Below are 24,353 nucleotides of genomic sequence, written 5' to 3'. Positions count from 1 at the left end.
CTAACCGATTGTAGATTAAAAGGTGAATTCGGAACATAAAGCATAGAAGACAATGTTAAATTCGATGTAAAATAGGAATTCCCACTCCCTTTTACAATTGCTGAAGGGCCATCCGCCATAGTAATAGCACTAACATGTGATGAAGACGAATAGGTTGTGAGATTACCTATTGTCCCTGTTAAGTGATCTGAAGCACTAGAATCAACAACCCATTTGCCACAACACGTGGAAACATGTGTCGTATGATTACCTATATGTGCATAGGTAGCGTAGAGAAGCCTACCCGTCTACCTAAAATTGAGTATACTGTGCAAACTCCTCATCGATCATCGCAATAATTCTCCTCCCATAAGTAGGAGAAGTCTCCCGAATTTCAGAAGATGCAGGTATCGAGGCATTGGCCACTTTGTTACTACTTGGATAACCGTGCAACTTATAATAGTTGCTCATTAGATGACCAGGAATACCACAATGATGACAAACACGCTGGTCCTTACTACCACCACGATCTCCACGGCCACCTCGGCATACACGACCACCACGTGATCTACCACTCCCAAAAGAAGAGAATAAAGTAGACTTGTCACTAGATTCTAGTTGCACATATGGAGTATGAGCCCCAATGGTAATGCTACTTAGCCGATTACGGACCTTGGGAATAGATATGGGAACGCTCTCGGAGAGGAGCTGATTTTTAATTAACTCAAGATCGGGATGAAGACCCAACAAGAAACACATAACACCGAGTTGCTCCCTTTGTGCAATCATCTCATCGGGACTAATTGGAATCGGCCACAACAAATCAAGTTCATCAAACAGGGCCTAAAACTTAGCATAAAACTGTTGAATAGACCGCTCCTCCTAATTAAGTTGAAATAATCTCTTCAACACATCACACACATGAGATTTGTTGTTGGTGTTTGAATATAACATAGTCAAATGATTCCACACATCTCGAGCCGTTGGACAATTAGCAATCATAACCTTAACTTTGTGATCCATGGAATTTAAGAGAAGTCCGAAGATACGGTTCTCTTCAATCTCCCAACTCAAATAATTAGGATCGGTAGACTTAGGAGGCAAATCAGTCAAGTATTTAGCCTTACCCATACCTTTTAAACATATAAGAGTAGTCTTTCGCCAAATCTGAAAATTTATGGCTCCTTCCAATTTTTCATCAGACAGTCTCGTTGGGAAAGAGACAACACCCTCGATACTGTTAGAGCCCACAAAACCCGCAGCCTGCGCTACTCCAAAACCATCAAGCGTGATTACCTCCTTCTATGGATCATCTCTTGCCATTGTTGTTGCCAAAAAAAAAAAAAAAAAAGAGGGAGACACCTGCTAGGTCTCTACACGAAGAAACCAGCACCTCCGGACCAGAACAAGAAGATAACAATACCAGCACCTTAGGACTGAAAGCGGAAGACCAGCCTACACCGCCAGGCGGGCTTGGCAAGAAATCTATGGCTTCGAAGTCATGCTGATGTGTGCCCGTTATAGAAGAAAAGAGAAAATGAAAAGGAGGAGGAGAAGAGGGTGAGGGCCGATCAAAACAAGGGATGAAACAAATCCCCGCTCCGATACCATGAAATTGGCGGACAAGAGAGAGAGAAGACAGAGCGACGATAGAGAGAGAATGAGGAGAAAACCGTGTGTACCTAGATTGGTTACATAGCTTGTTTTTTTATAACAGATAATAGCTTATTACATTAGATGGGCCAAGCCCAAAATACCAATAAACGACCATAAAATAATAAATAAAATAAAAGAAAGAGAGGGGAAAAGGCCACGTGACTTAACACATTCATTTAGAGTTCTGACTTTTAGAAAGTGGATGTTGCGCTAAGTTTAAGTCGCTTTGCGGATGTACCGAGATTGATGTTTTCATCCAAGCTAATCCTCATGATTAAAATCCAAGTGGCCTTGTTTCATGCAGAGTTTCCAGAAACTCGAAATCATCCAATTTGCTGGTTCGAGCAAACCCTTCTTCACAAATTGGTTTTCCATCTGGTCAAATGGAGGGCGGTCAATTGACAATGTGTTTGCTTGCGAGTAATTCGGTTGATTTGCTACTTCGCGGTACTGGAAATATCATTTTGCTTTTGAAATATCCTCACTTGCTGTACCTGAAATATCATTGTGCGTTTGAAATACCATCATGAATTATTAATAACTAATAGATTTGATAAGTTTGGGATTATTTGTATGAAGGGTAGCTTAAGAAAAGTGAAAAACTGCATTTTTGCAATCAATTAGTAAGCACGTTTGCCTCTGTCTCTTTAAGCAAACTATGATGGGCAGGAGACAATTTCCATATTTAGGAAATTACATGTTTTGTACCCACTTTGGTTTTCTTTCTCTCTTTTTTCCTTTTTGTGTGGTGAAAGCACTAACTGGTTTAGTGGGTTGTGATGGTCGACAAATTGAGTTCTGGATCTGCCTTCTGCTGACCATACTCGGCTGTCTTCCCGGGATCATTTATTCTATCAGGATCATTGCTCAAATCGGACTGCAAGTGCGAGCGTGACATAGACGACGAAGTCTCTGTTTTGCTCAGGCTCCACCCACTTCTTCTCTTTGATCCCCGTCTTCCTTTGGACGGCACTTCTTCTTCTTCATCTTCTTCGCAGGTATGGTCCCATTCGCTCTCTTATTTTGCTTTCTTGCTCCGAGTCCTTGATCAGAATTCAGGAACTCAACTATCCTTCGATTCAATTTCGTTATCATTCGTCCAATGATTGTATTTTTCAGAGACTCCTCGAGAAGTTTATGTTGGGATTTTGGTTTCAAAGTCCCATAAAAAGTTGAATGAGAAATGAATGATGAAAAGTCCCACATTAGAAAAAGAGTATATGAGAGATGGGTTTAAATATTGGAACCTCACAAATCGGTTTGAGCCCCAAGGGGCACTCTACTTGTGTGGAAGGGAGAGGACCTACGCAAAACTAGGTCGGCCCACATGTACACGGGCCGCCGCCGGCAGCTCAGCTCGGGCCCGCACGTTCCTATTTTTTTTATATACCCATCAGTTTTATTTATTCTATTTTTTTAAAACCAAACGGACACAATTCGAATGGACATGTCCGAACAAGTATATTTGGTCGGAAATTTTTTCTTTGATTGAACGAACATGTTTGTTCGAAAAAATAGAGCTGTTCGGTTCGTGTTCCTTCATTAAGGTTCGTGATCCTTCATCAACAAAATCGTACGGATTTGTGAAGGTTCGTAATCCTTCATTAACGAAACCGTACAGATTCGTGACTCTTCATCGACGTTCATTTCTATACTAATATAAATAGTCTTCAAAGGGTTGGTTCAAAAACACTTGCTCGAAAAATTCTCTCTCTCATTTTTCTTTGATAGAAATTTTTTGCTTAATAAAATTTTTTCGATTAGTTTTGATAATACTGCTACAAATACCGCTTCAATTGTTGAATTAGAAAAGATTTGTAAACCCGTTTTTGGTGGATAATTTTTTCACATTAGATATGCTTGTCATGTTTTAAATTTATGTGTATAAGATGATTTAAAAACTCTTGATATTTTTCTCGGCCCAATAAAAATAGCAATTCAATTTTTATGAAAACATTCTCAAAAAATGAAAGAATGGTAAAAATTTTGTAGAGCAAATGGAAAAAAACCAAAAAGATTTCCAATAGATGTTTCAAATCGTTGGAATTCTACTTACGAGTTGCTTAATGAATCTTTTGCTTATAAAAATTTATTATGTACATTTATTTCAAATAATATAACTCAAATTAATTTATACCCACAAGAATGGGATATTTCCCAAAAAAAAATAGATCTTTTAAAAGTTTTTAATGATGCAACTTATACTTTGTTCGGTATTTATTATCCTACTACGTATTTATTTTTAATAGAATGTATTAATATTGTTGGAATTTTTGAAGAAAATGAAAATAATGATAAATTAAGTGACACTATTATAGCAATGCGAACATAATGGCTACATTATTATAGGAAAATTCCTATTATTTATTTAGTTGCTTGTGTTTTTTATCCACGCTGTAAATTAGATGGTATAGTTGATTATTTGAATATGTATTATGAATGTTTACATTTAATTGATGTGGTAAATATTAGAACTATACAAACAAGGGTTAAAAACATAATAATAGAATTATATAATGAATTTTGTAGTACATATAATTTAGGTGATAGTGGATCTTCTCAATCTAATGAAATACAAAGTGAGAACATAGGTAAATTAGTAGAAGGCACCAACTTCTATTGCATAAGCAAAAAAAGCAAAAGGGAGCAATAGGAAGTAATTCTGAAATAGAGAGCTATCTAACCGTTTCTTTTGAGTTTGATGAATATGAAGGCAACACAGATTTCACAATATTGGATTGATGGAAAAGGCATTCCACCCATTACCCAATTCTTGCTCTAATTGCAACATAAATTTTAGCAACCCCTCGCTCGACGATTACGGTAGAACAAGCATTTAGCGTTGGAAGCAATATTTTGGATGAACAACGTTCAAGATTAACTCTCGATTCGGTGGAGGCTCAAGCTTGTGTTGATGATTGGACAAAGGCTCAATATAGACAACAAGAAATAGATCACAATAATGAAGCCAAATTCTTTGATGATGGAGATACCATCGGCACCGGTACCATTATCAAAACGGACAGCGATAATTGAAGATGAGGTAAGTATAGGATTATCAAAGGTAAGAGAACTACATGGGCTTTGATTTTTTTATCCCCAAGAAGATATGTAGACGCTTAATAATAATTCATTAAGTTCAAGCCCCTCCCCCCCCCCTTTTTTTCCCCCAAATTTGATTACAATTTATATTTGATAATTCATTATTTCATAATTCGTTATTTTATTTTATTTCATAATTCATTATTTGATAATTTGATTACAATTTTATTACAAATTCATTACAATTTAATTCTTAAACTCAAAAACCGAAACCAGAGGTTCCATTTTCGGTTTTGAACCGCAATGAGGCTCAAAATCGGCTCGGAACCGCCGGTTCAAAATCGGAATTGAAACTGCCACTTAAGGGCTCGGTTTCGGTTCCCCCTAAATTGGAAATGGAACCGCCGATTCCCGGCCCGTGGCCATGACTATCTGAGTCCGGTTTAAATCAGCAATAACACATCTCGGTCAAATTCCTAGAAGGCGCTTGTTTTTTCTTGAGGGAAAGACCGATTGAGACCAAACATATATATAGCTTCACCGTAGTTCTAAATTTTTTGAAGTTTTGTCATTTTAGTCCTAAACCTATTATTTGAGTATTGACAAGAAGGTTTAAATTGATCATTCGTTAAAAGATTTAGGACTAGTTTGGCAAGTTGTCAAACAGTTTATGGCTAAATTGGTATAACTAAAAGGTTTAGGGTTGAATCAACATAAGTGCAATAGGTTTAGGATTCTTTGGATAATTTTCCCAAACAATGACAGTCTAGGGAGACCACTTTCATTCGGTGACCTTACCATCTATTACTGGCTCATTGGCACATAAAAGTTTTATCGGCGCAACCTAGTACTTCAAGTGTTCCCTGGCAGGAAATTGTACAGATTAACACTTAAATCAGGCCATTTTCCAAAGAAATGATGATCTTGTCTGAAGTTTGCACCATTTCAATTGGCAATTCTGCTGAATATCGAATTTTAGGAGCAGAACAATTTATATCATCTCGGCTTAGACATGTAAGAATGATCTGATTGGCCTTTGGAACGAGAGCTGTAAGCTTTTACCTTCCATTTCTGATATGCAGGAATTAACATTAGCGTAAACCCGAAAAACAGAAATTCCTTCATCATTTCAAAGCATGAGTTACCAATTATGACCATTCAAAGCACATTGTACAAGAGACCAGCTAAGCTGGAGTTTGTACATTACAAGTAAGAGTATAGCACCAAAACGTTGGGAAAGATATATTGTCATGAATTTTACGCATTAACTTAGCTAACCACAACTTACCTTTACAAAAAGAACCCCGAGAGTCTTGCTTATTTACTACCGAAAGAAAGAGCTCAAACTGTCATATGGGACTCTTTTGTCGTTTAGCGATTATCCTTAATCAATGTTGAAACCTAAAGTTCCGTTCCTAGGATGACCAAAAAGTGAACGAGAGCTTATGTCACGAATTAAAACCTACACATTTGACTATATGCCTCATTGTGTAACATAAAACAAAGTTAAGTTTTACAGGGCACGGTTATAAGTTTCAAATTTAAAGTACAGACCAGCAGCTCCGAGGATCTCACATAAGTGACCAATGTGTACGGTTGATAAAAGTAAGAGAACCACCTTGAGCAGGAGAATGAACTGGTTGTGTCAAAAGTAAGAGAACCACATAAAATGAACAACGTCATTTTCAAATGGAGAGGTCCATGAACTGGTTTTGGCAGGAGTGGAGCACCACTTTAAGCATACAACATTTTTCTCCAGGTCTAGACAAACCATTCCAGTATTTCCTAGTAAAAGAGCATCTGAACTGATAAGCAAGTTCTGTCGCATAACAATGAAGAGAGCACACATTTCACGAAATTAAAAATCATTTTTGTAGGCCCACCACAAAGGGGGAAAAAACACAATCCGGTTTGCCAAACATTCCTATCATCCCCCAAAACAGATGAATACAGGGTTTACCACCCCAAGATTGTGCGACGGAATACGGTCAACATTAAATTTCATCCTTCATCTGTCTTTCTTTGGTCTCCATCTGTATAGCTGCCCAATTAGCCACAGCTCCCTGCACAGAAATTTTCTTGTGAGTTTCTTTAACTTTTATTCCTCAGAAACCGGCAAAAAATGAGTTTCTTAAATTTTAAGCACATCAATACAGAGTGCCTGTCTTCTTCACAGTTGCAACAATGAGTTGACTATGCAGTAAAGTTCCAGGATGACAACCATGACCTTCCAACACACATTCATCAAACTGTTTACAGTATAACAAAGTTATCTCCAAAGTGAAGCGAGGCTATCAACTTCGAAATATGTGAAGCAGCAGATCGACAAGGATTTCTAATAAAAATAAAAACAATGCAATCAACATGCATACCTCCAGCCGGGGAAATAAAAGCAAGGAGAAACCATCCACACAGAATATAGCTTAAAAAGCCAAACCAAACTGCAAAAGAAAAAACAGTCAAACAATCTTAAGAACCCTCTGGTTGTACGGAGGTACCATAATTTCAATACCTTCATCAGATTCTCAATTATCACCATGCAAAAAAGGTAATTGGACAGTGCACGTAAAAACTTCTCCGTTCATAACTGTGTAAGAGTTTGACTGCAAAAAGGCGAAACATTGGCTGTCACATGAAATTAGTTACCTCAATTTGTTTGAAGTTTGAACAGGAGGGAACAATTTGTAGTCGTGGATCAAGAAGCTTTCAAGAGAACATGCGCTTATTCCTGTCTTCTCCCTCCCATTTGTTGTATTCTCCGTCAGATTCAGATTCCCATTCGTCTGTCTTCTCCATCAGATTCAGATTCACCATCTTCTCCCGCGAATTTGACTGACTTCTTTGAGTAAAGCCAAGAAATTGCCTCCACATTTAATTTCCTGCAATGATTTATTTTAAACTCTCGCAGTCCCTTCAAGCTTCACAAATCGGACAACTTCCATAAAGATTCACAGGAAGAAATCCCAATTCACACAAAGATTGTGGTAGTTTGTCTTGAATTTGAACCAGATTATCACATGTACTGATGACAAGCTTTTGCAGTCCCTTGCCCTTCAAGCTTGACAGATCGGGCAACTTTTGAAAGGATCCATTGGAATTAATCCACAATTCTTTCAAACATTATGGTAGTTCAAGTTGGATCCACATTTATGTAGTTCAAACTTTCGCAGTCGCTTCAGGCTTGACGGACTAGGCAACCTCTGTAAAGATCCGCAGGAATAAATTTCCAATCCTTCCAAAGATTGAGGTAGTTCGCCTTGGATCTCAACCAGATTACCACAATCATGTACTTGAAGACTTCTTAGTTTGTTGAGATTACTTAGATCAGGTAATTTCTTCATCAGTTGAAGGTTCCCGAGCTCCAATTCTTGTAGGTTCTCCAAACGTTCAAGGCCTGGAATCTCTGAAATTGCAGAGTGCCAAATCACAAGAGACGATAGTTTCTTTAAATTCGATAGATCCATGGAACAAAATGACTTGCAAGCATTCAAACTTAAGGATAATAAACTCAAGGGAAGGCTTAGTTCGCCTTGGATCTCAACCAGATTACCACAATCATGTACTTGAAGACTTCTTAGTTTGTTGAGATTACTTAGATCAGGTAATTTCTCCATCAGTTGAAGGTTCCCGATCTCCAATTCTTGTAAGTTCTCCAAACGTTCAAGGCCTGGAATCTCTGAAATTGCAGAGTGCCAAATCACAAGAGACGATAGCTTCTTTAAATTTGATAGATCCATGGAACAAAATGACTTGCAAGCATTCAAACTTAAGGATAATAAACTCGAGGGAAGGCTTAGTTCGCCTTGGATCTCAACCAGATTACCACAATCATGTACTTGAAGACTTCTTAGTTTGTTGAGATTACTTAGATCAGGTAATTTCTCCATCAATTGAAGGTTCCCCAGCTCCAATTCTTGTAGGTTCTCCAAACGTTCAAGGCCTGGAATCTCTGAAATTGCAGGGTGCCAAATCACAAGAGATGATAGTTTCTTTAAATTCGATAGATCCATGGAACAAAATGACTTGCAAGCATTCAAACTTAAGGATAATAAACTCGAGGGAAGGCTCGGGAGGCAACGCAGATTACGGCAGTCGAGGGCAAGTTTTTGGAGTCGAGGAAGGAGGCTACTAATATCTTTTGGTAAGGCGGTCAGATAATCAGACGTCAGGTCCAGAGTCTCCAGCTTGCTTAAATTCCCAATCCACTGTGGTATCGAATCTTCTTCCACAGGCCCATAAGATTTCTCACGGAAAGATGCAGTGAAAATCCTTAAATTCCTCATATCTTGTAAATTAGGGATTTTCTCGATTGCAGTGTGATCAATCTGGAGTTCTTCCAAAGCTACTAGCCCACCGAACTCTTCTGGCAGCCTCCTAAGACGCCGACAATACCTTACATCCAAGGAAACTAAGCCTTTCAACTGACAAATCGACCCATCGATTTCAACTAATTCACTACAGCCCCGTAGGATCAAACGTTCTAACTTTACATGAGCAAAGAAGCTGGGAGTTCTCTCCAACAAATGGCAATCGGTCAAATTTAGAATTTTCAAGTTCTTCGCCAACTGTAAAAGAAAAATCATGCAAAAATTACTTTTAAATCCGATAAGACCGAATAATAAATAATGGCAACGATAATATCATACCTCTATGTGTCTCCACCCCTTCCAATCATGCCTAATTTCACTCTCAGATACATCAAGAATAACCATATCCACCATGGAAAAATTTGTAATATTGAGTGTCGTGGGAATTTTATGCCAAGAAAGCCATCGTAATCGTGGAAGGAGATGTGAATTCTCTTGGAAAACTTTAGTTTGAACAAAATTTGACGGTGATTTGTCCCAAAGAAGCCTCTCTTCTACATGGAAATTTTCCATTGAACCGTCAACTTCAAGGAACCTTAGATTTGATAGTCCCACGAAGCCCTCATAGGTAAAACAGTACTGTCTCCCCTGGTCAAACTTGAGACGAAGAGCTTCCACTTCCTTTCCTTCCTGCACCAATGAAAATTTAAAAAAAAATAAAAGTTTAAGGGAAACACAATTATTCAAGCCCACTATATTAAGCGATTGAGTTCAGTACTATTATTCATGTAATCTTGGAAAAGTACAAATTTAGGTTAAGGAAGTCGTAATGGTGCTAGACAACAGAAAAAAGTAACTAGCTTTTAAAAAAAAACAAATCCATAAATACTGACAATTTATATTGGGTTGGATTTTACCTTATGTCTCGTCAGCAAATCCAATCCTTGCTTAGGATCCCACACCCTACTTTGCTTCTCTATTCGCATGTCACTTCTTTGATGAACTATTTTTCTTCCGAGGTCTCTGAACTGTTTGTGCATCCACACTTTGTTGTCCTCTGTAATTTTGGTCATTGACGTGTTTTGCAAAACTTCCATGGCATCTTCCAGCAAAAGACTAGATTCATCCCAAAAATGAACCAGAATGTCTTTATCATATCCAATGAAAAGACAAGCTATATCGAGGAATATACGCTTTTGCCGAAAATCTAATGCATCATAGCTTATTTTCAGTTTACTCTGAACTATATCATCAGGAACTCTTTCAAGCATCTTCAATTTGTTGTCCCACTTATCCTTTTTAGTGCGATATAAAAGTGAACCAATGACCTCAAGAGCAAGTGGAAGACCTCCAGCAATGCTTACTGCCCTGTTGGATTGGTCGATATAATCGTCCAAAGGAGAATCTCTTCTGAAGGCATGTTTGCTAAAAAGTTGAAGAGATCGAGCGGGATCCATAATGCTAAGCTCATATCTGTTGTCCACCTCGGGAACATCAAGAATACCTTTGTTTCTTGTAGTAATAATAATTTTGGTCCCTTTGCCAAACCAATCACGCTTACCTATAAGTGCGGATATATGATTCTCTTCTTCGGCATCATCGAGAAGAAGAAGGACCATTTTATTAGACAACTTTTCTTTAATTGTCTGAATCCCTTCATCAATGTCTTTTATATCCACGCATACCTCTTGGTTTTTGAGGATATCACGGATGAGCTGTTCCTGTAAGAATTGAATGCCTTTAACTTTTGACTTTTCTCGAATATTGCCAAGAAAGCAGCAGTTCTTAAACTTGTCTGAAAGCTTATTGTAGATGATTTTGGCGACAGTTGTCTTTCCGATACCACCCATCCCATGGATTCCTATAATCCGTGTTTCACTTGTCTGAGCACCCATCATTTCCATGATTGCATCCACGTGGTCGTCGACACTGACCAAGTAATATGATACCGCCAAATAATCCTTTTTCAATTCTTTGAAAACCTCATCGGTGAGTTCTTTTGCAAACTCTCCTTCTCGCCTGGTGTTTGTATGACGTCAAAAGGTACCGAGTTAGAAAATTGGGTTCAACCATCCTATATTCTGACAAGACCAAATTGAAAATTACAGACCTATCCGACACGTGCTTTTCGAGGATTTATTTTTTATTGTGCATGAATTAGCGCTGGTACTATGGGTTAATGAGTGACGTAAACTAAAAATATGTCGTTTGAAATGAAAAAGGGACAAATTCAGGACTGTGCGATTATTTAGCGTGATTTCTGCAACATAATCTTTAAAAGAAAAAAAAAATCAATTTCAACCGATCTAACACATATGTAGAAAAAGAAAGCAATTGAAATGCATATAATTGTAAAGATATAAGCCACATCAGATGAAATGCCAAAAACAGTCACCTGTTCTCCCCCTTGCTATGCAGGTCCCAACCGTTTATTGCCCCAACTGCAGTGAGAGCAGCCTTCCATTGACATATATCGTTTTCGTCGTATCGCTGCGTGTTTCTATGTGAACGAAAGGCCTCACCATAACCATCAGTTTGATGCCGAACCTCTGAAGGTTCCACATCATAAAAAATGGGTATGATCTTTTGTCCACTGATTTTCTGGCACTCGACCATTTGGGCTACCTCCTTGAGACACCATACGCTAGAGGCATAACCTTTCGAAAAGATAGGAATTGAGATCTTTGATTGATTAATTGCTTGGAGAAGTCTTGGGTCAAACTCTTCCCCAACGCGGAGCTCTTCATCGTCCTTAAATGTGCGGATTCCTGCTCTACAAAAACTAGTGTAAAGCAAGTCGGTAAAACCTGATCGAGTATCTGGTCCTCTGAAACTCAAGAATACTTCGTAGTCATAACCAGAATCAGCAACCCGTCGACTCGCATCATTTGCAGCTGCCGTGATCTGACTTGACCTTCTCTTCCAAAGAAAATGGAAAAATATAGCAGCAAAAGCAGTGGCAGCCAGCGGTGGAAAATGTTTAGAAGTCATAGTTAGAAATGGAGATCTCTGGAAGTCGTCAATTGGCTAAATAGGCAAAGAGTCGTCGGGCCAGTTTTGCTAGAACTGATCAATAAAAACGACTCGTTGCTTCCAGGCTGTCAAATACAAGCATTATATTCTCCCGGCGCTACCGTTTGAGTCTGGTTCAAATCACCAACAACACATCTCAGTCAAATTCCTAGAAAGCAGTTCTTTTTTCCTAAAGACAAAAAAGACTGATTGAGACTTAAAAAATATGGGGTTCACCTTCATCTGGGTCCTTAGGTTTTGAAACCAGAACTTGATTTGCTTCGACTCCGAACTAGGCCTCCCCCTGCTCAGCTCCAACGTTTGTTTTTGGGTCAGGACCAGGACACTCCTCACAGAAACTAAACGGAAATGGAAAAGGAGCTGAGATTTTTCATTTCGAATTGAAGAAATTCACACAAAAGGGTTGCTAAAAATTTGGGAGAGACAACCGGTTCAAGTTCTCGAATTTGATGCGGATTGTCTGAATAAGGAAGAAGTTGAAAGGAAAGAGAGAGATGTAGTGGGAACTGCAATGATGCGTTTCAGAGGATGGGACCCAATCTGCTGCAGCGAGAAAGAGAAGGGAAATGAGTTTCTGAATAGTGGGTCCCACTCTGAAACGTGTCAACTGGTTAATGGATTGGGTACGCCCTGTTGGTACTACTAGACCCCCAATATTTTTGTCTATAAATTATCGCCCGGGTGTTTCAAACGTCGACGGGAGACCGGCAGCGTGTTTAAATTGACGTAGCACAGTGCAGGGTAAAGAAAAGTTCCGACTCTTTCCGAATCTCGAGAACACAAAGTTAATTTTTTCCTGACGTCAATTCTCGAGTTTTGAGCCTCCTCTTTCCCTGCATCGAATAAGAAAAGTTCACACTCCCTACCCATATATTTTAAAATTAATATCATCAAAATATTTTTTTATCACAAAAAATTTCGGACCGATACAATTTTGATAAATTTATATAAAATTATTTTTTGACCATCAAAAATCTTAAATTGATATGCTTGTCATAAATTTATCCTAAATTAATTTTTTTTTAGCACGAAAAACTCAAAGTAATGTACCCGTGACAAAGTTACCCTTCATTAAATTTTAAGCAGATACACATGTAACAAATAAAGGGTAAAAATCCCAAACCAATACGCCCATCAATTGCCACGTGTCATACAACTTAATACTTTAATGGTTAGATTTAACGAAACTAACGGAGAGTAAATTTGTCACAAATGTATCATTTTGGGATAAATTTGTCACAAGTATAGTAATTTACTGTTCTTTGTGGATAAAAAAATAATTTGAGGTAAATTTATTATAGGTATACCAATTTGGAGTTTTCCGTGACGTTAACCCTATATTTTACGATAAATTTGACCTTAAAGTGATGCATTTATAATATATTTATCTAAAATTAAATTTTTTAGTCACCCAAAACTCCAAACTACAATAAACATGATACATCCGTCAAAATTCACCATGAAATGGCTGGACTGGATGATAGATAGCAATTAGAAGTATCAAACGGATGAATTAAGTCGGGTTTTAATCGAGTCAAATATGATCCGACTCATTTTCACCTATTTTCATATAATACTAATCTAACGACTCATACCCGACACATACTCAACCCAACTCATATTACTAAAATACTTTCATATATAATATAATTTAGCAAAACTCAAGAATTATTAAAAAAAATTATATTACTAAAGCATTGTTGACAATGTTATAATTAAAAAATAAAATAAAAAATTAATTTTTAAGATAGTTAGCTAGCTCATTTATGCCCATTTAATCTATTTAAGACCCATTAAGATGTTAGTGACCCATTTATGATCCATTTAAGTTTATTAAGCAACTATTTTGACTCGCACTCTTAAATACGAGTTAAAATATGGGTTCTTGACCCGTTTTGCCACCTCTAATAGCAATCTCAATTAACATGGCAAGTCCACGTGTAAATTCATATCGATTTTAGGTAAATTTATCGGGGGGTGCTAGTTTGGAGTTTTTGTAACTCAAAAATTAGTTTAGGATAAATTTGTCGTAATTATATAGATTTTGGATTTTTCTCATGATATTAATTCTTAGAAGATTAAAATTTACTTGTTTTATGGGATATTCATAATTTGAAATCTTGCATGTTTCTAAAGTTTCATTCACCAAAATTGAGTTTTGATATGCATAGTGTAAATTGAAGTAGTGAATGAGTAGCCTCGACTAACCATCGTTACTATTTTACCACTATACAGTTTCAAGTAAATATTAACATTGTTCTTGTTCCTTCTTCGAATGACTCTAGTAGAGAGAAATTCCTTCGGGCTAATGAAGATACTACTCCAGTCTTCCCATTCATTCCTAGTGAATCTTTCTTCTCCCTAAGAATTGAACGAACCAAGTTCACCTATACGAGAGAGTAAAAAAAAAAAACAGCAACAACAATCAACTTCTCACTTTGGATGTCCCACGATTCTACTAGTTTAGAAACTAAGGAGAAGGACAAGGGTCGCTAGATCAAAAAAGCGGTAAGTAACAAATCTCCCCAAGTATGATTTGAACCTCATCCGATCGGTTAACGATCGATCGCTCTACTACTGAACTATTGAGGAACAAGGGACTTAAGTAAGCTGACTCTCGCTCTTTGGACCAAACATTTGCTTTTATAAGGGAACGAGTATTTTGTCTAGGACATTATGAGGTGCTTACATTTATGTAGTCTCGGATAACAACTATAACTCATGGACGAAATGACTCTTTCCCGCTATGAATTCTTAGTAGATTGTTGTTAAATATGTTTCAATTGTACGAGTAGCAATGTTTATTTATCGATTACGTACTAACTAAATAATCAATTTATCGGGCTAAGTATTCTTGAAGATTACAATAATCATTTACTTTTAGAAGTGGATGAACGCTAGTAGATTATGTGTTGGTTATATAATTTTCTAGTAAACCAGTTAACGGTAGTAACTTTCGAAAGCAATAGCCAAATCACAGCTTTATAGATTATTAGCATCGTTTCGTATGAACGTTTATTTGTTAGTAACGTACCAACATCTTATATGGAACTGTCAAGTGGGTACATATTTAGGTGGATCGATTTTATGTATTTGTTTGCCCGTCAACAAAGCGATGGGGATACTCTGCCTGTCCTTTTTTAAATTTGTTTTATTTATTCACTTTGCTATATCTTGTTCTTGTCCTAATAAGGTACGATTTTAATATTAGTGCCAAATTTCTACACAGCTTGATAACTCACCATGCAATTAGACATTGCTAGCATACACTGGTCCGGTAAAGTTACTAATTCCCCTGGTCCGTAGAGATAACTTACTACCTCAAAAGTGGAAATACATTGATAAAGTTAATAATTTTGGTAGTAACTTGGTACTCTGCTGCTACGATTTAGCTTTTACTAGTAAACTTATGAAAAGCTTCAAATGTTGCAGTTACTATTACATTGTAAGTTGAATGATGAATCAATCACTCTAGATATAACTCCATATTATAATCTCAAAAGCGAAGCTATGTTGATAAGTTATTAATTTCAGTTCTTACTATTTACACCGCTGAACTTTAGTATTGAGTAGGTAAATAAATATATATATATGACAAAAGTTGCATGAGTTAGTATTACATTGATGTCGTCATTGAATCATAAATTAGTTACTCTAGTGATAACTTAATATTATTACTTTAAGCAAAGCTATGTTGGTAAGTTATTGAACTCAGTGGTACTTCCTATGACACCGCTGAGATTCAGTTTTGACTAGTAAACGAAGGAAAGGTTTCATAAGTTTCATAGGTTTCACATTGACTTAAAAGCATAGCGATGTTGGTAAGTTATTGACTTCAGTGGCAATTTACTATTTGCATCGCTAGGATTTACTTTTGATTAGTAAGTTCATAAAAAAAAGCTTCATGAATATTACATTAGCATGGTAAGTCGCATTGTAAATTACTTTGTCAAGTAATAATTTATTATTGTTAGCTTAAAAGCGGAGCTATATTTTTACTTTCAGTTGTAACATGCCATCACATTAAGTCGTAAGTCGAACCTCGGTAATAATTTACTATTACTACCTCAAAAGCAAACTCATGTTATTAAAGGGAAATGAGGGACTTGGGAGCAGCAAACCAGATTCTCGGGTGAGTATCACGAGAGATGGATAATAAGAAACTGGTAAAATTGTCTCAAAAGAAGTACATTGACATGGTATTGGACAGATTTAGAATTTAGAACGCTAAGCCCAAAAACACTCCTTTAGGAGATTGCTTCAAGCTCTCGAAGGAGAAGTCGCCAAAGATAAATGCAGAGCGGGAGTAAACCGACAAGTGAAATATGCATTTCATCTGTTCAAATAAGTATTGCCAAGATGATTTTGAAACATTTAGAATGAAAGCACAAGAATCATCGGTTTCACTATATCCGTAGCGGAGAATTCAAGCATAAGAAAGAGGAGGCAAATATAGTACGAGAGAGACATTGAGAGAGCTTGCTTTATGCTGCACGATATTTCCCAAAATTTTGCAGAGAATGCTAAAAGTGCGAATGATAACCATTATGTTACTTGAATTAATTTTTGGTCTTTCTATTCCGGACGAGTTTTTGAGTAGATAAACACATTTAATAATCAAAATTTTACTTTTGAAACAAAAATTCGTTTGATAACATCATAAACTTTCTAGGTTGCCGACAATCGATGGACCGGCAGACGGGCAGCCCGAGAGCCCATGACCGGCGGACAACATATGAGCGGACGGCGACAAGAGGAACGATGGAGCGATGACCGGCGGATGGCGGCTGGCGGATGGGGGCTTGCGACCGGCGATGGGGACCGAGAGAGTTGGAGTGAGCAATGAGAAAAATTCTTATTTCTATTCCAGAAACATAAATGCTGAAAATTTTAAATTCTCATTTCTATTCCAAATCTATTTATGGAACAAAGTTTTATTCTAGAAATAGAAAAATGAAATTGCATCGTCAAACAAATTTCTGTTCCAAACCTATCAGAAACAGGTTTGAAACAGAAATAGAGAAACAAATGGTTATCGTTCGTACCCTAAATATCTTCTCTCGGTATTCACTCCGCATAAACCAAATCAAATATTAATATAGGATGTTATGTGTTGTCCTCACAAAGAATCCGAGATGTAATTGGAGAAAGACAGACGAATCCAATGGAGGCTACATTGACCTCTAGCAATTTTATTGGTCGGCTAACCATACTTTTTTTTGTTTGGGGGGGGAGATGGAGGCGGGGTACAGACGGCCAACCATGCTATTTAAAAAGTCATTATCTTGACAATGGGAATTGTCATCCAATTATCAGGTTAAGACGATTATTGTCACGAGATAGTTACTGGAAAAATTATTATGTGATGCCATCAAGTTTTTTTGTCCGGCAACATTCACCAATCCAACAATATTTCAAATGAATAGGCAAAATGATGACATGATAATCTAAAAATAAAGTCATTGGGAGTTCAAGTGTATCATAAGAAAAGCACGTTGGCGCATGAAATCTTGCGTTGCACGTATTATATTACTGTACTAGGAAAGCAAAGGAATTAATTATCTTGACCCGCTGCAACGACTTGACCAAATTGAAGTCTTTCTTTATTCAATGATTTGGGGGGAGGGGCCGCTAATTTCCAAGCTATCGTTAGGTGGCTTTCCAATAAGTTCGAAAGCTTTCTTGACAAATTCGACCAGAGACACGGGACGTACTTTTGAATTTCCCTCCCCTTTTCGTTCGAGTACAGTTCATCGACACGTCGGGACAGGCAACTGGTCCGGATGTAACGTTGCAAGAAGATAAATGTAATGTCGTTGGACAGCCTCGCCTGAGGTCCGTCCTATAGTTGAGGGCATGTCACCCCTCAGCCACACTAGAGGTGTGCGATGCCAGATTTCGTATAGCTTTTATTTGAAATTTGTAATATATTCATCGGAACAAGTTCCTTATTTTTTGAAATCTGAAATTTACCATATTGTAGGTTTCAAGATCTACTCAGATTCCACACACACACACACACACACACACACACACACACACACACACACACACACACACACACATATATATATATATGTAATTAAACGATTGTAGTGAACCTTTACTTGACAACTCATATTTAGACGCACAAATATTTATGAAACATTAACAAAGTAAAAGTCTCTAGCATAAATATCGTCAGAAATGAAAGCTCAGACTAGTTGTTTTCAATTATGCACTCATCATCAGACATCATGGAGTATCGCAAGATCGCACAAAAACATATACTAAGAAAAACACAAAAATTTGTTTCGGGTTCCACCTATCCGGAACTTAAAACCTACCCATCAAAATAGATTTTTCAATTTTTAGAACTTGGAACCTACATGTCGGAATATGTTATCCAATTCTTAGAATTTGAAACCTACCTTGCATTATATGGAACCCGGAACCGGACCGGTTTCCCACTAGTCCTGTTCCGAACTTCAAGTTCTACGTTGAAACCATGCTCGCCCCTAAACCGCACTACAAGTGATACCATTTATCATGTTTGTGGACTTGGCATGAGGGAGTGGCTGCAATTTTTGATGTGGCCATTCACTCTATAAAATTCCAAATCGTCCTTCGAAACTGCTTTTCTTTAATATGTGATGTAACTTCTGCGGACTATTTAGAGCGGGCATGATAAAACTTCTGAAAGTGAATTTCTATGCTCCAAAAGTGTTTTTGAAGCGAAAATCTATTTGGTAATGCAACTTCTGAAGCAAAAATCCGTTTGGTTACGCAACATTATATTTCTACTTACGAAGCAATTTTTACTTTGAAGTTATTTTTGAACAAATTCTAGAAGTTAAAAAAAGTTACTTCTCTTTCAGAAGTTGAAATTCCTCAACATTAATATTTCTCTCACTTTAGCTTCTTTTCATTTTCAACGTCTCTCTCTCTCTCTCACAATTACGCCTCTGTCGTCGCCTCCCATCGCCGCCCACCGTAGCCGCTTGTCACCCCTTGCCGACGGTCACCGACCGTTGTAGTGACTATCGTTGGTCGCGGTGGCCCACTACCGTTGGCTGCCACCCCTTGCCGACCTCTGTCAACCATCGCCCGTCACGGCCGCCGCCCACCGCCGTCGTGATCATTGCTGGCGGTGGCCACCCATTACCGCCCCTCGCCGGCCACCCTCCGTAGTGTTCCGTCATCCCAACCACTGCCGCACTCCACCGCCACCGGGTAGCCATCTTCGACCACCGAAATAAAAAATAAATAATAATCTTGTATTTTTAAAAAGTAAATAAATTTTTTTTTAATAATAGTTTTTTTTTAAAGAAATTTTAAAAAATTTAAAAATGAAGTAGAAATTTTTGGCCACTGATGGTAATTTTTTGTAGAAGATTTTGTATTAATAATGTTCTACAAATATAAATTTTCTACGATTACCAAACGAATTCGTGCTTCAGAAGTAGAAATTTTGTCCCGTTATCAAATACTTTTCTTTAATCAGAAATCAACTTTTGAAATAAAAGTTGATTTCTAAAGCAAAAGTGTTGCCATCCGCGCCCTTAACATTTGCATTTGCTCGTATTTGGAATTCATCCAGAATGATGCCGCATAGGTGGCCTGCTTTACAAGTCGACAAAGACGCGGGAAATTCAGAGAGATGGGGTTGTCCAAAGAAAGAGTAGATGGTATGATAATTTAAAACCCCGAGGAAGGTTTATCTATTTTTTTTTTTTTGTCTTTATTGGTTTGCAGCTGAAATCTGTATGGAGATATTGAAAAGGGAAGAATAATCAAAGTTACTTTTGTGATTCTTTACATGGTAGGGAACTGAGAGTCGTTATTTGAAAGATAATAAGCCGTTTATAGCTGATTGTCTAGAAAATATGTTATCTTCCATATGGTGGTCGTACTTTTGTGCCGACGTCTACATAGCACATTCATGTCAGTAATTTTTTTGCCAAAACAATTAAATTGAAAAACCATGAAATGATTTAAGACTAAATCGACAAAACGTCAATAAATTTATGACTAAATTGAAACATGGTTAAATTGATAAATTATCAAAATAAGCATCCGGTGTCGGTGTAAGAAAGAATTGCCTATGGCGGCCTTATGCACTCTTTGTGCGATGGTTAGTGAGGGAGTGTAGACGAAGTATTGGTTAAGCACTTGTCAATGGACTAATCTATAGTAAGCCCGTGGTTGCAAATCTCATGACATCAAAAGATGAGATCTACTCCCCTTTTGATCCGACGGTCCTCGCATTTTCGGTGTCTACTGAAACTTTGGCGATATGACATAGTGGCATTTATCTTTGATTAAACTGTTCTTCGTACGCAGATGTCCACTAATCAACTAATTATTTTGTTCATCCGACCAAAAAAAAAATAGTACTTATTTTGTTCCGACCAAAAAAGAAAAAACTAATTATTTTGTTCATCCGACCTAAAAATAATAATTATTATTTTGTTCCGACCAAAAAAAAAAAAACTAATTATTTTGTTGACAGGGAGCGGTGAGCATGCGTTATAGTCGTTTGCCTTCTTCTCGAGTCAATGCGATGCTTATATGGGAATAATCTCAAGGAATCAAGCATAATGGTGAATACCAAAAAGAAAAGACAGGTCATTGGCCCTCGGTTGGTGGCAAGTGGTCCCTGCCGTTCTTTAACAATAAAAGAGGATAAAAACAAACGAAAAAAAGAAATAATTAAGAAAGATTAAAAAAATGTAAAAAAATTCATATGTTGATTTAGTCATATAAGACAGCGGGCGTCCATATCATCAATTTCGTCAACTAAAACCAAACGATGCTCTTTGTTAGATCCAATCAACGAAGTTGCGGATAAATCAGAAAGCTTGTCGTTGTTTTCCCCACCTCCATGTCTTTTTCTCACATGCCGAGACGAAAGTAGGTGATGCAAGCGCATTATTGCTCCCCATACGTCGCCCCTGTTGACTTCTATTCATTCTTACTCTTAACCTATTTTTATAAACCTCCACTAATAGGTACATACTACGGATTATCATATGAACATCTGTTTTTTTTTTTTTTGTACCTTCAAATTTCTATTTTTCTTAGTCACAAGGTAGTGTACTAAAACCTTAATGGAAAAATTACCAAAAAAGTTCTAATCATATTGCAATTACGTCAATTCAGTCTTAAATTTCTTCTTTTGTTATTTCAGTTCTAAACATTTCATATTTGTGTCAATTCATTTTTAAACATTTTGCATTTGTGCCAATACAGTCCATCCGATCAACTTAGCCGAAAATCGTTGATGTGGCGATTTTTTAATTTTTTTTTCAAATTTCTTTTCCTTCTTTTTTTTTTTTCCTATCTTCTTCAACCTCTAGCCGGTCACCGAGGTCCGGTGATCGACCGCAGGCGAGGGCAAGCGACTCGCCATCCTAAACTTTTCTTTTTGCCAATTCAATCTTAAAACTTTTTTGTTTGCCAATTCAATCCCACAAATTTTGAAAATATATATCAAAATATTATAATAAAATCCCTCTTCGGTGTTGGCATTGCCACGAAAAAAGCAATTCTATGCCAAAATTGACATGATGGATTGAATTGGTACAAATGAAAAAATTTTAGGATTGAATTGGCCACAAAAAAAAAAAATATGACTAATAGATTAAGGACTTTTTCAATAATTCTCCCGGTCTTAAAGATATGGACATCTTAACGCGTTCAAAGATGAAATAATAAATTGACTCTGAGCCTACCTCTGTCTAATCCTTTAATTCTCCCTATGCAAGTGCCTATAAATAATAAAATTGTTCAAAGTTGTAAACATATTAGACAGTGGCCAATTAAGTACTAAATCTTTCGGTTGTGCTAATTTCCTAAATTTTTTTAGGACTTGCCAATTTAGTTATAAAACTTTAAATTGTAGCACCTTAATCCTAAATCTTTTTAGGTTTGCCAATTTAGTCTTTCCAACTATCCATGTTCAAAGTTGTAAACATATTAGACAGTGGCCAATTAAATACTAAATCTTTCGGTTGTGCTAATTTTCTAAATTTTTTTAGGACTTGCCAATTTAGTCATAAAACTTTAAATTGTACCACCTTAATCCTAAATCTTTTTAGGTTTGCCAATTTAGTCTTTCCAACTATCCAATCGGTGCAAGTCATCCTACGTAGCACGGCCGACGCTCACCCAAACCATGAGAGATCTAACACCATTTGTTGGAGTGTGCAGAAGAAGCCCAATATCTTCATATGAGAAAATCGCCAAGGGAGAATCCAATTTTGAGCACATCAACCAATTTGATCCACCTTCACTTGAAAAACTTAAGCCAATGAGTTATAACTCAATTATTGACTGCTAAACACCACACTAATTTTCAATGTTGGATTTTTTTAATACAACTCATATTTGTATCCTAATACAATTCCAACTCGGTTTTCCAATCTTGATTGAATGATCCACAAAAATAAATCCAATGACTTCTTTAAGAGCCTATTTGGCAACAATTCTGTTCTCAAGAAAACTTGTAATTCTAATTCCGTTCCGGGAATAGAGAAATAGAATTTTTTTTTGCTTCTCATTTCTGTTTCAAATATGTTCCTTGGCCATTAATCTATTTCCAGAACATAAAAGTTAACCGACGTTACCAAACTGATTTATGTCTTTTTCTGTTCCCGAAACTAAAAGAACAGAAATCGGAGGAACAAGAGTGTTATCAAACAAGCCCTAATCCTCCTCATCTATCTTTGACCAAAGTGGCGCCAATTTGGATGATATGATCTCGACCATCCAGCGCTCCTTATTCCTTTGAGTAGCTACTTACTCTGTTTCCGAAACATAAAAGTTAACTGACATTACCAAACTGATTTATGTTCTTTTTCTGTTCCCGAAACTAAAAGAACAGAAATCAGAGGAACAAGAGTGTTATCAAACAAGCCCTAATCCTCCTCTATCTATCTTTGACCAAAGTGGTGCCAATTTGGATGATATGATCTTGACCATCCAGCGCTCCCTGTTCCTTTGAGTCGCTACTCACTAAGTGGTCTCATGACACTCAAATCCCAGTTCCCTCATCTCATCTAAGAATTGTGCCTCCTGCTCAACGCAAATGCGTTAATTCTAATGCCTAAAAAAAAGTTATAATGCAATAACATGTCATATAAATATTTTTGTTTTGGGTAAAGTCCTGATCCTAAATAAAAAGATTCTTGAGCGAACATTTTAGTGTCAACAACAACTATGTCTGAATGCCCAAATCTCTGCTTCATGAAAGTAAAATTAACTCTTGCGTTTTTATTTGACCTCTAACCAACCCATAATAGATTAGTGCCAGCTTTTAAAGTCATATGAAAAAATTAATGAGAAAATCAAGTTCTAGTAAAGGCTTGGAGAGCACGTGCCAAGAGTAAGCACCACAGTCCGTCCGAACCACTCGGGAATTTCAGTTACCCTCTGGTGGCACAACACACGCATGAGAACTGAGCTTATCAGATCAGAAACCTATGTTGGATATTTTAATTCCTGAGGTTGACAAACTTACTTTGAATTAATAAAATTCTCAGTTTTTCGATAATTAAAAAAAAAGATCAGAAACCTAAACGATAACACTCAAAGGATATATCATCACATTAACAAACAGATAGCAATTGAGGAGGTTGTCCTCGTGCATTATTGCATCCTTGAAATTCACACAAGTCACGCTTTCATAGTTATGTAACAACTGGCAGTTCCTCTGCCATTCAAGTATGTGCTGGTGAGACCAGATCAAGTGTTTGGATCTTCACAAGCATCAAAACTTCCTCAGGACACTTCAGTTGGCCTACCAGCCTCTTCAAAATTTGCATGCAAGATGGCCCTCTTTCATTTTGATCGGTCTTTGGTACGGAATTTGAAGCTCCTCAGCCAAGTTAGCTGCACTTAGATCAATCACGTGATGCAATGATTCCATGACAAGGATCAAAAGGGAAGCAAACTAATGAGCAAATTCCTGAGCTCCTCGCCCCAGCTTTGCAAATTACGCAACAGGTCATCGATACAGCTCGGTGAATTGAACTCCAAAAGTAAGCCTTGATCATTACATAGACCAACCAGACCTGTCACAAACGCACCACCGTTTTACCTCACCTGATCTTTCAAAACGACAGTCTGACTACTCGTTTTAGAAAGCTGGTCTACACATATATGACAGACTAGCCAGAACCACTTTCCATTTTATTTAGTCACACCCACCAGAAAGACTTGAACCTTGATTTTCATTTTAGCTCGGCTCTCTTACTTACTGGGGATTCATGCTCGAGGGAACAAAAAGAAACTTGACAGGGTTCACAATCGTCACGGAGAATTATAAAGGTGTTTGCTCGTCAGAATATCTGGCAT

General features: G+C 37.2%; 1 protein-coding gene and 3 long non-coding RNA genes across 4 annotated transcripts in view; 3 read left to right on the top strand and 1 right to left on the bottom strand.

Annotated features, from left to right (window-relative positions):
* The window catches only part of LOC115753688 (disease resistance protein L6-like), a 420,087-nt gene that overhangs the window by 334,728 nt on the left and 61,006 nt on the right, over positions 1-24,353 (bottom strand). The window lies entirely within an intron of this gene.
* The window catches only part of LOC125313590, a 108,406-nt gene that overhangs the window by 27,690 nt on the left and 56,363 nt on the right, over positions 1-24,353 (top strand). The window lies entirely within an intron of this gene.
* LOC125313586 lies at positions 2,492-3,315 on the top strand. The gene is made up of 4 exons (XR_007197248.1): positions 2,492-2,633; positions 2,755-2,774; positions 3,156-3,162; positions 3,303-3,315. It is a non-coding gene; the product is annotated as an uncharacterized LOC125313586 (long non-coding RNA).
* LOC125313588 lies at positions 7,954-23,877 on the top strand. Its single transcript, XR_007197251.1, has 3 exons — positions 7,954-7,963; positions 20,140-20,144; positions 23,722-23,877. It is a non-coding gene; the product is annotated as an uncharacterized LOC125313588 (long non-coding RNA).

This window comes from Rhodamnia argentea, chromosome 1 (genome assembly GCF_020921035.1).
Source record: "Rhodamnia argentea isolate NSW1041297 chromosome 1, ASM2092103v1, whole genome shotgun sequence".
Classification (NCBI taxonomy): Eukaryota; Viridiplantae; Streptophyta; class Magnoliopsida; order Myrtales; family Myrtaceae; genus Rhodamnia; species Rhodamnia argentea.
This window is presented reverse-complemented; position numbering and strand designations above follow the sequence as displayed.